Source organism: Miniopterus natalensis, chromosome 2, assembly GCF_054644295.1.
Source record: "Miniopterus natalensis isolate mMinNat1 chromosome 2, mMinNat1.hap1, whole genome shotgun sequence".
NCBI lineage: Eukaryota > Metazoa > Chordata > Mammalia > Chiroptera > Miniopteridae > Miniopterus > Miniopterus natalensis.
Genome location: NC_142082.1, coordinates 142,928,015 through 142,943,771, shown reverse-complemented (window position 1 = coordinate 142,943,771; position 15,757 = coordinate 142,928,015). Strand labels below are relative to the sequence as shown.

Genomic DNA, 15,757 nt, shown 5'->3' with positions numbered 1-15,757 from the left:
GGATGATGCCCAACCGACTGAGCAGCACTAGCCAGCCAAAAGTTTAATCTTTAGGCCCTGTTTCCCTGCCTTGGATTTGATCTTTGAGAAGTTTCTTAATTTGAGAAACATTTTGTCATATGGTGAAACTGGGAGTAAGGAAAGGGGGTTTTTTTGGACCTAACAGGTCCTTTATTTTATATTTCCTCTATATTCTGCTTGAAAATTATATAATCCCTTCTTTTTCTTATCTCTACCTGTATTTTATGATACATAGCTAAACAACGACAACAAAACCAACTGGTTGACACTTCGACATTCTGCCTGGAAATCTTACCTAGATTCATTATTTCATTAGTTCTATTTTCTGTTTTCCACATTGCTGCAGGTGACTTCTTTGCTAAACTTTACACCATTATCTAGTAAGATTCTTCTTTCCGTCAGCTTCCAATAACACTTTCTTTTAAGCCAAGCAACCTTTTTCTGTCATGAGTGAGATAATTAATATTTTAGGTTTTTTGAGCCATATGATCTCTGGCAGACCTACTCAATTCTGCTGTTATAGGAGAAAGCAACCACAGACAATATGTAAATGGGGATGGCTGTGTTCCAATAAAGCTTTATTTGCAAAAACAGTAGGTTGAATTTTGCCAGTAGATTATAGTTGGTTGTTTTTAAATCTTAATTGACATCTTCCTTGAGGTTTTTCCTAATAGGGTCCTTAAGACCCTTCAGCCTTTCACTAACACTTTTTTTTTTTTTTTTTAATATATATATCTTTATTGATTTCAGAGAGAGGAAAGGAGAGATAGAAACATCAATGATGAGAAAGTCATTGATCGAGCCTGCAACCTGGGCATGTGCCCTGACCGGGAATCGAACCCCGATCGCCTGGATCCTAGGTCGACGCTCAACCGCTGAGCCACGCCCGGCTGGGCTTCACTAGCACTTTCAAGGCTCTTCTTGCCTTCATCTGCCACCCAGTCCCAAAGCCAAACAATTTAATTTTTTGTTATGGGAACAACCCACTCCCTATACCAAAATCTGTTTTGGTTATCTATTGCTGTATAACACACCATGAAAAATTTAGTGGTGTAAAATAACACTCCTTTTTATCTTCATGGTTCTGGTGTTTAGACTTCATTAGGTAGTCGTTTCTCAGGGTTTCTCATGAGGATGCAATCAGATGATAGCTGGGGATGGAATCATTTAAGGGGCTTCTTCACCAAAGTCTCTTAATGCAGTTGGAGGCAGCTGGTAGCTAGCTGGGCTTAGAGATGACTCCTCATTCACATGTCTGATGGCTGGGCTAAGAGGATTGAAAACAGCTGGCATTCCTCAGGCATCTAACTCTCTATGAGGCCTGGCCCATAGTCTCTCCATCACGAGGACTTTAGGGAAGCTGGATATCTTATATGGTGAATCAGGCTCCAAAGTTGTGTGGCCTGGAAGAGCACCAGGCAGAAGTTTCATTAGCTTTTATAACCTAACTTCTAAGGTTGCTCAGTGTCACTTCTACTTCATTCCTTCTATGGGAAGAGAATTAGACTCTACCTTTTGATGGGAGTAGCATCATAGAACTTGCAAATACGTTTTAAAACACAGAAGGCTCTCCCACATATCAAAGAGTTTTGGAAGCTGGGATGTAGTGGCTCTTTCTCTCTTCCCTGCTCATGGGGTTGGAGGTAGGAGACCACTTCACTTCATTTAATGTTCCAGAATGGATTTGTCAAGATGTCAAGAACTGTGGAAGGAGACTTCACAAAAAATGCCTCTTCAGTAGAGAGAGGACTGGGAGCTTTGGACTTGACATTCTTTTTCCTTTTGTATGAGAGTAAGCATAATGGTGCTTCCATCCCAAAAGAGAAAACAAAGGAAACAAACAAAAATCTCTCAAACTATTAAAAGTTCAACCATTTATAGATTTGTTTGAATTGACTAATAAAATTTTGGTAAGGATTAAAGAATATGTGTGCCTGCTTGTCATTTATACTTTCCATTGAATTAGTTTATCTAACTTTCTTGATGCCTGCAGGGATATTTCCAAGGGAAACTTTGCAAGGGGGGTAGGTGATAGAAATAATTTTAAATTTGGGGATTCTAGAGCAGGTGGAAAAGCAGGTTATAAGAGACTTTGAATAGCATTAGGGAATGGTCTGTAGAACTGTACTACTACCAGACCCCATCTGAAAAGACTTTTTCACCTTATGTAGTGATCTAGCTCTGGAAGTAAAATAATCAGAAAAATTTGTGTTTTGTGATATGTGCTTTATAGAGGCTGTTGTGTTATTTTTTTCTCTTTCTCTCTAGATAGAGGAAGGTGTCAGTGAATATGTTTTGCTTCATTTGTTTATGGTCACATAGGCAATGTGAATATTGCATTTTTATGTTCTTTTCATTGTTTTCTTTTTCTTCCCATTTTGCTTCTTTCTTTACCCTTCTTTCTGGTTTTGTACACCAAATTCTCTGATGATCTGAAAAAAGAAGATGGCTTAGTGAATCAGAAGTTATAATAGAAATAGCTGCCTGCCATTATCTTTCCACTTTTGGAAAGAAGAAATGCTTGTATTCAATCTTTTACCTGTTTTATTTTTCCGCGTATCCAGATCTATATATACATTGTTGAATTGGGGGTAGAGAAAAGCCTATTAACTTTTATTTTAAATGATTCAGTTACTTTATTTTTGAAATGCCAGGTGGTAGAATTTTATGGTTTTATTAACACAAATACAATGTGCACACAAGCTGCCTATTCATTTTCTTCGCTGCGCAGCTGGGCGTTGGGATTGGTAACTGATGGCCAGCTGGGCTGCTCTTTCCATAATGGCATGTGGGTCTTTGAGGAGATGCCGTGAGCAATCTCAGCACAATAAGATTTGTTGCACATCTGCAGCACTTCAAGCTCCTTGATGCTGTGGACCAGGAACTTTAGAAAGCCACTGGGCAGCATGTGGTTTGTTTTCTTGTTGCTCCTGTAACCAATGCTGGGCATCAAGACCTGACCCTTGAATCTTCTGTATACTCTATTGTCTCTGGGTTTCCACCAGTTACACTTAATTTTGACATCAGTCTGGTGCCAGATGAACTTTTTTTTAAAAATATGCTTTTATTGATTTCAGAGAGAGGAAGTGAGAGGAAGAGAGAGATAGAAACATCGATGAGAGAAACATTGACCAGCTGCCTCCTGCATGCACCCTCCTGGGGATCAACCTCAAAACCTGGGCATGTGCCCTGACTGGGAATTGAACCAGTGACCTCCTGGTACATGGGACTACACTTAACCAACTGAGCCATACCGAGCCACACTGGCTGGGCATTAATTTCAGATGAACTTCTTGGTCCTCTTTTTTATTATCTTGGGTTTCACAAGGGGTCTGAGGGCAGTCATGCCATGTAGGAGATGGCTGCCTGATTCAGTTGTTTTTTGTATGGTATTTGAAAAATGATTTTACAGAGCTTTGATAGAATCCTACAAACACATGCTAATAATATGTAGTAGTATGATAACCTCAAGAAGAGTCAGAAAAGAAAGTTCTGGAATGAGTTACATTCCTAAGGAGGACAATACATAGCCATCTTTAACTACTGAAAATGGGGAAGACTTCATTACAGTTCTTTAACTTCAGTTGCAACTTGGAAGAGGTAACATCTGCACCTTTTTCAATTGTTTATCTGCATTCTTTTTCCTCTCTCCTCCTAGTTGACACATGGTTGGGTGGGAATAGAGGTGGGGAGAAGGAAGAGTTAACTTTTCATGCTTTTAAGTCGCTAATATTACTTAACTGATTTCAACTAGATGAAAACTTATCTTTTAGAATATTCAGTGGATGATATGCTGCATGCATTATACATTCATTTTAAGAATTATAGTGGCATGAATTTATGAATGACATGGATACCAGCTTATTTCCAGTCTGATCTTGCTCTGTTCATTTTTGGACAAAGTAATTACTTGCTAGAGCAATATTTTTCTGGCATGTTATATGCCATGAGAATGGTTTGGAAGGATCTGAATGAATGCTTGAGTGTAAAGATTTTGGGTGCAACTTGATTTTATTCTTTTTTTAGCATATTGGCAGAGTAGTTTGATCTTAGGAGAGGAAAAAAGCTGCTTTGTGAGACCAATAATTCCATAGAGACTAGCGGTATTAGAGATGTTTTAAATTTAGGGTTTAGAAAGCCAGAAGATCTGAGTGTTGGTATGTTCTTTCCCCATGTATTAATGAATTTAAAATATGTTGTTGATTTAATGTTTAGTTTGTGTATTGACTTTTGGTTTGGGCTTCTTTAAGTTGTATGTACTTATTGAATCAAGTTAGTTTGTTAAAAAATATTTAATTATTCTGTCCTTTCAACTGACATACAGTATTTTGAAAATACTAGTTTGAAAAGACAACTATTATTTTGAAGACAACAGATGTATTATTTTTGTGATTGTACAAATGTTACTGGCAAAAAATCTTCTGGATCATAAAAAGCATTTGTCAAATGTATATTTTTAGTTTAGTATGAAAATGTACCATCTATATTGTTGGGGAGTATAATTAACAACAATAGTTCAGATAAAAGATTCTAAGCATTTCTGAAATGGTGAGACTTCTGTCCTTAAGACTGTTTTATTTACACTATGCATAAGGAAAAAAGCAGCTGGAAATACCATTTGAAAGAATTCTTTTGTGACTTATGGGCTTTTTCAAGACCAGCTTCAGCAGTGACTGTGCTGCTTAGAGTCTTAAAAGTTTCAGAGCTGGGAAGGGACAAGAAAAAGTTTTGTCTGGCCTTCTTAAATATATACATGACTAGAAAAGGATGTTTTCTTCCCTTGAGCTTTTGCATTAAATTTTTCACTTTCCATGGTGTTCACTATGTGGTATATGAAATTCATTGTTAAAGGATTTTTTAAAAACAGGCAAAATCATGATTTTCATACAAACATGAAATGAACACATGTAAAAGATGTTATTGAACTCATTAATTAATGAGAGAACCAGTAAGATGTTAAAATTAGTTCAAAGGAAAATTCAAAGTACCATGCATATATAGGACCAAGAATGCTAAAATGTATTTACAAATCGACCCAAAACTAGCTTTTTCTACTTTACATGTGGGAAATCGTTCCTACCTTCACTGGATAGAATCTATTTGTTTATGTATAGACAAGAATCCTTTGCATTGCTCTCAGTTATCTGTAACTTACAGTTCTAAAATAGCTCAAAGATCATAAAGGATGCAAACCTCGTAGAATCAGTAACTAGAAAGGGCGCACATTACACAATGCCAGTTTTTTCATTGAAGATGCCCAGCAATCTTTTTGGTTCATTTCAAAGTTTTTTACAGTTTTCTCCATCATAAAAGGACAAAATAAATGGGCTTGTATTCTGTTTATTTTTATTTTTTTTTAATCCTCACCCAAGGATATCTTTTCCATTGCTTTTCAGAGAGAGAGTGAAAGGGGGAGAGAGAGAGAGAAACATCAATGTGTCTCTCTTATCGATGTGAGAGAGACATCGACTGGTTGCCTCTCGCACACGCCCTGGCCGGGGATTGAGCTCGGAACTGAGGTACACCCCCTTGGCTGGAATCAAACCCAGGACCCTTATTTCAAGGGCTGACGCTCTAACCACTGAGCAAAACCAGCTAGGGCTGTATTCTGTTTTTTTACAACAAGCCAATGTCTCTTAGTCTTAGGGCCTTACTGTTGTTATTCCTTGTAAATAAGTTTTCAAAATGAAAGAAAATTAAGTTATTCTTAGGTGGATGTTTTTTAGTATTTTAATTGGCATTAGAACACTTCCTCAGATTAGTGTTTGAAGTTCGGACAGATTGTTAAACTGCGTTTTCAAGTGGTTAGGTAGCAAGTTTTGTAAGACTACCCAGGGCCTACTATTTTATAGACATTTAATTAGTAAAGAACAGTAGTAATAATTTGAAGGGAGATAAAACTCTCCTGCCCAAGTTTAGTCCTTAAAAGTACATACTAATTTGTTAGAACTTTAGCAACTTCCCCATGTAAATACTTTTTACCTAGGTTATTGAAGCTAGGGAGGAGAGGGCACAGAGTTGGCATTATCTACTCCAAATTCATACTAGTTTTAACTGGACCTTTGCTACTTTATGATACGTTTATTTCCCTCATATTTCTTCCCTTTCATATCCCTGATTTTGAAGTGCCAGGGTGGTATGGTGGAAAGAAATAGAATTTGTAGTCTCATAGACCTGGGTTTGAATCACCACCCCTTCATTTACCAGCTGTTTGATCTTCAGAAATTCGTATAATCTCAAGTTCCTTCAATTAAATGAATAATAAATACCAAACAAAATTATGAACTCTGTATGTAGAGGATGTAACAGTTCCTGACAGTTAGGCAGTAAATGTGTTTTCTTACCTGTTCCTTTCAAGCCCTCAAACCTTCTTGCTTGCTCTTCTGTTTCTGTTAATTGAAACAATTGCAGTCATGTGATACGACCTCCCTCATCTTCCCTCTTCTATGTCTTTATTTCGTCTTATCTTTTTTGCTTGTTTCAGAATCATTTTTCTTTTATCTTCAGGGTTGTTGTAAGGCTTAAATAAGATAATGTGTAGGAAATTGCTTAGTATATTTCCTGGCATATATTAAATAAAGATTAGATGAATCTGAATGTAAGGTAAATTTTATCTTTGATTACCTTTCTATCTTGCTTTTTCTTTCAGTTATTTTCTCTTTTCTGCAAGTATTATCCTTCTCTGTAGTATGTTTGACCTTTTTCTTTTTTTAGAATAGTTTATTGATTTTTAGAGGGAGAGGGAGAGAGAAACATTTATGTGAGAGCGCAACATCGATCAGCTGCCACCTGCACTCCCCCCACTCGGGATCAAGCCAGCAACCCAGGCATGTGCCCTTGACCGGGAATCCAACTGGCAAACTACTGGTGCACTGAACAACACCCAACGAACTGAGCCATACCAGCCAGGGCTTGCTTTCTCTGTTTTGAAAAAATGTTCCCTATTTTGGAGGTAAAACTTACCCTTTTATTTTGCCTTGCTAAAACTCTAGCTAATAGTCCATTTCATTTCTTTATGGCCAAACTTCTCAATTGAGTAGTTAAGGGATTTGGCCTCCACTTTTTCATCACTTGCTCTTACAGTAAACTCTTGCACTCTGATATACCATAATTCTCCCCTGAATCTGAAACAGCAGTGCCCTCCCACTCAAGCTCCCATAAGGCTTAGAATGTAGTAGGTATTCAATGAATATTAGTTGAATAATGAATGAACTAGAAGCTTTAAAATACTATCACTGAAAGCTATCTAATTCTTTCAATCAGTGGGTTTACAGATAAGAACCCTGGCCAGATGGTTCAGTTGGTTGGAGCATTTTTCCATACACCAAAAGGTTGCGGGTTTGATTCCCAGTCAGGACACATACCTAGGTTGCAGGTTCGATCCCTGGTCGGGGCACATATAGGAGGCAACTGATCAGTGTTTTTCTTTCACATCTATGTCTCCCTCCCTCCCTCCCTCCCTCTTCCCCCTCCCTTCCTCCCTTCTCTCTCTTTTAAATCAATTAAAAAAAAACCCTTGGGTGAGGACTAAAATAAAAACAAACCAACAACAAAAAAGAAGAAGTCTGACAAGAAAGTATTATACCTAAATTCAGTCTTAACTGGATGCTCGTGTATAATGTGAGTTTTGTTTTTCTGAGAAACCCATGGTTTGTATCCAATTCTGGAAAGATTTTAAATACTGTGTTTTAGAGAAAGTTTAACTCTCAAGGAAAACTTATTAGCAAAAGCATCTTTTCTATTTTTAAAAAATATATATTGATTTAGGAGAGAGGGAAGGGAGAGGGAGAGAGAGAGAAACATTAATGATGAGTCATTGATTGGCTGCTTCCTGCATGCCCCCTACTGGGGGTCAAATGGAAACCCAGATATGTGCCTTGACCAGGAATCGAGCCGCTATCTCCTGGATCATAGGTTGATACTCAACCGCCAAGCCATGCCAGCTGGGCTTTTCTGTTTTTCTTATGAGAACTCACACCATTGTTTTTCCTGTTCAGTGATACTCAGACCTTGGTTCTTGAGCCCCATGTAGGCCTTTCAGTAGCCATCTTCTTCTAAGACCTCCATTGTGTTAACCAGATTGTGTCATGATAGGGTAACCATGTTGCCCTCCGATTAATGATAACTAATATGGCACCAAAAGTATATCCTTTTAAATACAACAGTTCCAGCTTTGGCCAATTGATTTATCTCTAGTCATTTTACTAAGTAGACTTGACAGTTAATATTTTCACTTTAGCTGTCTAGTAGATAGTATTAATTTGCAAAAAGTTAATACAAATTTTCTTTGATTATAGTAGAAGTCTCCTTGTCTGTTGCTATTCTGTTTTATATAGTTTATTGTTAATTGAAAAAGTTGGTTAAAGCAGGAGTTTAAAAATGATACATACCATAAGCATTTTATTTCAGCTTAAAACAAATAAATATACATTTATTCACCAACCTTATGATGTATTAAGTGTGAGTCTGCTGATTAGAGTTCTTCATCTTTTTGGCATTAATTATACTCTGTGATGCATTGCTTGAAACTTCCAATTACAGTTTTTCTAAATGAAGTGAGAACTCAGTTACTTGAAGCAATGTGTATAGGCTCCTCCTAGATTTTTAATTTTCCCCAAGTTTATTTATGTGTTTTACCCCACTTAAATTGAAGACAGTTTATTTATTTATTTTTATTGAATTTATTGGGGGGTGATGTTGGTTAATAAGATTATACAAGGTTCAGGTATATAATTCTACAATACATCAACTGTATATTGTATTGTGTGTTTATCACCACCACCCCCCAGGACAGTTTTTCAGATGATTTATATTTAGTCTTCCAGAGCCTTCAACTTAGTTTTCAAAGAAATAGCAGCTTTTTTTACATTCATAGTTTATTAGTATACTTAGTATTTTAGTATAATTATGTAATTGTAATTATGGGCACAACTGGCATTGAGTAGGTTTGAGAACAAATACATCAGGTCAGTGTAGTGTAGTGGGAGCAGAAATGCTCCGTGCCAGTGTTGCCTGTTAGCTACCAGTGTTCAGCCAGGGTTACAGGCAGTGCATGGTAAAGGGAATAGTGACTATCAGGTAAACTTTCACATTAAGAGGTAAAAGGATGTTTAGCTTAATTGGTAACCTTTTACATGTAATAGACACAAAGTGAAATGCAAAATGCTTAAGGGTACAGTTTGATGAATTTTTACACTGTAAATACACCCATATAACCATTACTCAGATCATGGTAATAGGACATTACTAGGATCCTAGAAGCCTCCTTTGTGCCCTGACCCAGTTTCTCTCCCACCACTATTCTGACCTCTATTACTATGGATTAGTCTTGCTAGTTTTTGACTTTCATAGAAATGGAATCTTACAGTATGCACTCTTTTGCACCTGCCATTTTTCACTTAGCATTGCTTTTGAAATTCATCCATGTTATATTGGTAGCTTTTTCTTTTTCATTGTGGCACAATATTCTATTCTGTGACTATACCACAGTTTATCCATTCTGTCATTCATAGATGTTTAGGTTTGTTTCTAGTTTTGGACTCTTACAAATATTGCTGCTCTAAACATTCTTGTACATGTCTTTGGTGCACATATGCATACGTTTTTGTTGAGTATATACTTTGGAGTGAGACATCTGGATCATGGGATATGCTTATGCTCCACTGTCAATATGTGAGAATCAGTTATTCCACATTTACCAATGGCACTTTAAAAAAACTGTATTATGTACTTATTTAGATTGTTGTTTTATGTTGTGTATTTGTTTTTTTAGAATGTGATGTAGAATATTTATGAACCCACCATCTAACCTAAGCAGTTTAATATTGAATATTGACAGTATCTAACATATTTTCCTCTCTAATGTCCCCTTGGTTTTCTAGGTAAATGCTATTCTAAATTTATTTCTTACCTTTTTTTAAATATATCTTTATTGATTTCAGAGAGAGGAAAGGAGAGGGAGAGAGAGAGAGATAGAAACATCAATGATGAGTCATTGATTGGCTGCCTCCTGCACACCCCCTTCTGGGGATCGAGCCCGCAACCCGGGCATATGCCCTGACGGGGAATCAGACCCCGATTGCCTGTATCCTAGGTCAACCCTCAACTGCTGAGCCATGCCTGGCCAGGCTATTTCCTACTCTTTTCATTGCCTTTCCAAATAACAGTTTTATCAGATACATATGAGTGTCTAAATAATATATTGTCTAATGTTAGTTGTATTTGAATTTTTAAAAAGGATATGCAGTATGTAATCTGGAAATTGATTTTTCTTTCATTTTTATGCTTAACATTATTTTGCTAAAATTTATTCATATTGTTACATATAGTTGTAGTTGGCTCATTTTCTTTGCAGTGTAATATTTCATTTAGTGAATACATCACAACTTACTCATTTTCCTATCGATAACATTTGGATTATTTCCATTTCTTACTGTTATGAATGAATTCTACATGTTTTTGCATGTACCATGAGCAAGAATTTCTCTTGGTATTTACGAATGTAATTTCTGGGTCATAGGATTAATAAATGTTTTACTTTACAAATAATGCCTATACTCCAAAGGGGTTGTACCAATTTACACTCTTGCCAACAGTAGATCAGAGATGAGATCATTTTCGTTATGAGAGAATTTTAAATTACAACCTCAATTACTTTTAAAGATATAGGGCTGTTTAGATTTTCTATTTTTGTGTGTGTCTCTTCAGTAACTTGTATTTTTCAAGAAGTTCTCTAAATTTTCAAAAGTATTTACATAATGTCTGTATGATTGTATTATATTTTTGTTTGTAAGATCTATACTGATTCTTTTTAAAAAATCTTGATATTGGTATTTGTGCTTTATTTTTTCCCTTGGTCAGTATTTCTAGGGATTTTTTTGCTGGACCAAGAAATCAGTTTTTTCTTTCATATTTTTTTATCTTATTGTGGTAAAAATTTTAAACATTATGGTAAAATACGCATAACATAAAATTGACAGTTTAAACAATTTCATTATTTTTTTATGCTTAGTTTGTAATCTTTTTAAAAATCTTTATTGCTGAAAGTATTATAGATGTCTCCCATTTTACCTCAATTTTTCCCATCCCCCCCAGGCCTACTGCACTATTGTCTTATGTATGTATGTATATGAACAATTTTAAAGTGTACAGTTAAGTAACATTAAGTACATTCACATTGTTGTGCAACTATCACCAATTCATCGTCAGAACCTTTTAATCTTCCTCAACTGAAACTCTGTACCCATTAAACAATTCCTCATTCTCCTCTCCCCACAACCCCTGGTAACTACCATTCTACTTTGTATAAATTTGACTGCTCTTAAGTACCTCATATAAGTGGAATCATACAGTATTTGTCTTTTTGTGACTGGCTCATTTCATTTAGCATGTCCCAAGGTTTATCTATGTTTTAGCATCAGAATTTTTTTCCTTTTTAAGGCTGATTAATAGTCTGTCTTTCATAATTGTTTGTCTTAAATTGTTTATTAGGTAAGAATTTAACAAACGTTACATATATTATTTGTAACAGTAGAGCTGGAGAGTATTGCACCTTCTCCAAGCTCCACAGTGCGAACCACCAAATTGTGTGGTGGAACTTGTGGCCCTTTCTAAGGCCATTGCACTTTTGGCCTGCACATGTCAGCCCTCACATCTCCCTGTGCTTGTAAGCTGGTTTGGTGATCCATTGCATGTCAGGATTCCTTCTGATGGCCTTATGGAATGGATCAATGAGCATAACCTCAAAGAATCTATGTGGAATCTTCACCAACCCAGTGAGAATTCAGGACTCCTAGTGGCATGCAGCTTGCTCCTCGGCAACTGAAAGCTTGAGCAAACTTTAGCTGTTTAACACCATGATGGACAGACTTTACTGTAGGTCGCACCTTTAGGAAACGGGCATTTGCAGCCACCCCAGTGCACACAAATCCAATATATGACATAACCTTGCTTGTTCTTGTATCCCAGCCTGCGCACTTTATCAGGCTGGGTGGGGGTGGAGGGGCACCCTGTGGAGTGCAGAGAGCTGGTGGTACTGCCAGCAGCGCACCCTGAGAAGAAAGTTCATTATATCGGACTGCTTCTTTCTCTATAGCCCCTGGACATACTTGTAAGCGTCCATCTTGGCTTACTTGATGGCTGTGGCTAGATGGAAAAGCTCCTAATTTTTTATCACAAGCACTGGCACATAGTAGATTCATGTTAAATACTTATTAATTGATCAGTTAATAATGTTTGCTAAGTTAGCAGGGGTGTTAGAAATCACTTTCTATATGCATGGAATCTCACTTTATGGATTGGAATCCATGAATAAGGTTGTTTTTAATTGCCTTGTTTTGTTTTTGCCTGGTAGCTGTCTCAGTTCCCTTGAGCTGCTATGCATCTGTGCTTTGGGGAGATGAGAGGAATGTGTGTGTGGGGGGGGTGGGGATGAAATGATCAGTATTGTTTAACACAATTATTGAAGAATTTATATAGGTGATAATTTGGCTTGATTAGGTTTGGGATATAGCCACCTGCATGAGGAGGAGGATACAAACAGCTCTACCAACCCAGCTAGCAGTGAAATACAAGAGACAAACATATATATTTGTTCGCCTGCTTCTCTTGAGCCCTCTACTCTCACACTTACAGCTGCCACTGATGACTAATGTTAAGCAATTTGGAGGGCCCTGTGTCTTTTACTAGTAGTAAAGAGGAGTTGTGGTATCATCTGGTTTCTGATTTTCCACTTAGATTGTGTTTTAAATTTTCAGAATTTTTTTTTGTTCCAATTTCCAGTTCTATGTTATTTTAATTAGAGGTTTTTATTAATAAAAAAGAATTTATTGGTTTTTCTAAATGAAAATTTTATTTTCCCAAATAAAGTTTATGGTGATCATACCTTATAATTATGGGAGAGTTTTTAGATTAGAGTGGCATATGGATCAGAAAGTGCCAATGAGTAAAGATATTTGTTGAAAAAACAGACTTTGGAAAGGCCTCACATTTGCCTTTTTGACTTAAGGAAATCATCTTTTTTTTGTTTCTGATTATTTTTTAGAATATGTCAGTGCATTAATTTGGGTCTCATCTCCTTTTTCATATTCCTTGATAAAGGTAATGAGAATGATATTTATCGACAAACTGATGACTTTGAGGAATAAAAGCTCTTGGTTACTTTCTTATAATCAAACTCTTTAAAATCAGAAAAAATATTTTTATTTGGAACTTCCGATTTTCTTGCTTTTGGTTATTATTCTACAGGTCTAAAGAGTTAGGGTTTTGTAGGTTCTCTTATTGACATTTCTTGAACCTGTTGATTGGGTTTCTAACTTAGAATAAATATTTAGATTCAGTAGGTTTTTAGCTTTAATTTAATTTACTGGGAAGGAGTCTGTAAAAAAATTAAAAATTTTTTGAACAGATAAGTTGTTTATACAGTTCCAATGTAAAAAAAAAGTAGATTGAAAAGTCTTTCTTAACCTAGTTCCCTATTTTTTTCAGTTTCCATTCCTCGATGGATCATTACTATTGCTGGTTTCTTGTTTATCTTTCCAGATATACAATATGTATGTGTATACCAGTGAATATAACTATATTCTTGTCCTCCATCATATTTATTTAAAAATATATCTTACTATATCAATACACAAAAAAACTTTCTTTTCTAAAAAATATTTGCATAGCATCTTCGTATAAGGATGAACCATCATTTATTAAATTAGTGTCCTGTTGATGTACAATTAGGTTGTTTTCAGTCTTTTGCTCTTATAAAGAATGTTGTATTGGATAACTTTGAACACATCAGTTCACACAGTTGCAAATATGTTTGTAGGGTAAATTTCTAGAAATTGTCTTGCTGGACCAAACAATATGCATTTTTAATTTTGATAACTAATGTCTAGATGTCTTTCATAGGTATTGTACAAATTTACACTCTCACTTAGATATGAGTGTATAATCATTTTAGATATTTGCCAGTCACAGGGTAAACAATAGTGTCTTAGTAGTTTTAATTTGTATAAAATAGGTTAAATTATTGTTTAGTCTAAATATACATACACAGTAAGAAGTCAAATATCGTAAGGCTTATAATAATTTATTTAGAAAACAGTCCTCTGCTCCCCTCTCCCCCAACTCCCTATTCTAGCTCTCCATGGATAATCATAAATATTTCTTCTAGTATTAATCTTCGTATTTCCGAACAACATGGTGATACGGACTGACTGTTTAATTTTTTCAGGGCCAATTCTGTTGTGGAAGATGAGGATTTAGTCTTCTTCCCTCCTTACCCATCCCCCTTTTCCTTGGTTTTATAGATAGGTAGATTTTGTGACCATCTGTATTTTAAATTTAAAATAACTGCAGGTACCTTGGTGTATAGTCCAGTTAATTATTTGTTAGTGTGTCAGGTCCTTGTAATGTATGCCAGTGTGAAAAGTTATATACTCCAAGACTTGAGAATTATACTCTATATCTTTAGAGCGCTTTGAATCATTTGATTTCCTAATTGCACATCATCTAAATTTAATGGAGTTGCCATTCTAAAGCTCTGTTAACTGTAATTGTGACCTATTGCTAGTAACCCATAGTCTTGGTAAAGTTCCCATTTGTTTGTTACTTTTAGTTTGAGGGGACACATCTTTTATTCAGTTAATATCAACCATTGTTTATTGAGTAGTTGTCAATAAGTGTCAGGCATTTTTCTAAGTGCTACAACTGTATGAACTCACTTAAACCATATAGCAACCTTATGAGGAAGATGCTAGCATTACTTGCATTTTACAGATGGAGAAACTGAGACACAGGGAAAGTAAGTAGCTTGCTTGAAGTCATACAGCTAGGAGGTGGTGTAGCTGGGATGGAAACCCAGGCAGTCTGGTGCTAAAGCCCTCATTTATCCACTCTGCTACACTGCATCTGTATTAACGATATACTCAACCTCAATAGAGAATGTGCTTTGGTTTGGTTTTCTACTAGGGTGATGGATTTATTGCTAATCCATCCATGTTTAACATTTCTCATTTCTTTTTTTCCAAATCATTATATTCCTGAAGATTCTAAAAAAGAATTTAAGCCCTACCCTAGCCAGTTTGGCTCAGTGGTAGAGTGTCAGCCTGTGGGCCAAAGGGTCCTGGTCCTGGGTTTGATTCCCGCCAAGGGCATGTACCTCGGTTGCAGGCTTGGCTCCGGTGGGGGCTTGAGTGAGAGGCAACCACTCGATGTGTCTCTCTCACATCGATGTTTCTATTTCTCTCCAAAATAAATAAAAAACATATCCTCAGGTGAGGATTAAAAAAATAATAAATAAAAATAATTTAGTATTTTAAAATTGTGGTAAAAAACCCATAATATAAAATTTACCATCCTAGCCCGGCCGGGCATGGCTCAGCGGTTGAGCGTCTACCTAGGATCCAGGCGATCGGGGTTCGATTCCCGGTCAGGGCACATGCCCGGGTTGCGGGCTCGGTCCCCAGTCGGGGGCATGCAGGAGGCAGCCGATCAATGACTTTCTCATCATTGATGTTTCTATCTCTCTCTCCCTCTCCTTTCCTCTCTCTGAAATCAATAAAGACATATTTTTTTAAAAAAAGGTGAGCTCACTACCCTTCTCCCTTTAAAAAAAAAAAAATTTACTATCCTAACAGTTTTTTATTGTACAGGTCAGTAGAATTAAGTATACTGCCCCTGGTATCCACCATTCTGCTTTCTGTTTCTGTGATTTGACTACTTTAGTATAAGTGGAATCATATAG

The 15,757-nt window shown here is 36.3% G+C and overlaps 1 protein-coding gene and 1 pseudogene across 5 annotated transcripts in view; one reads left to right on the top strand and one right to left on the bottom strand.

Annotated features, from left to right (window-relative positions):
• Window positions 1-15,757, top strand: part of SPATS2 (spermatogenesis associated serine rich 2) — a 97,086-nt gene that overhangs the window by 26,057 nt on the left and 55,272 nt on the right. The gene's annotated exons all lie outside the window — the stretch shown is intronic.
• On the bottom strand, window positions 11,539-12,142 carry LOC107528251 (large ribosomal subunit protein eL15 pseudogene; annotated as a pseudogene).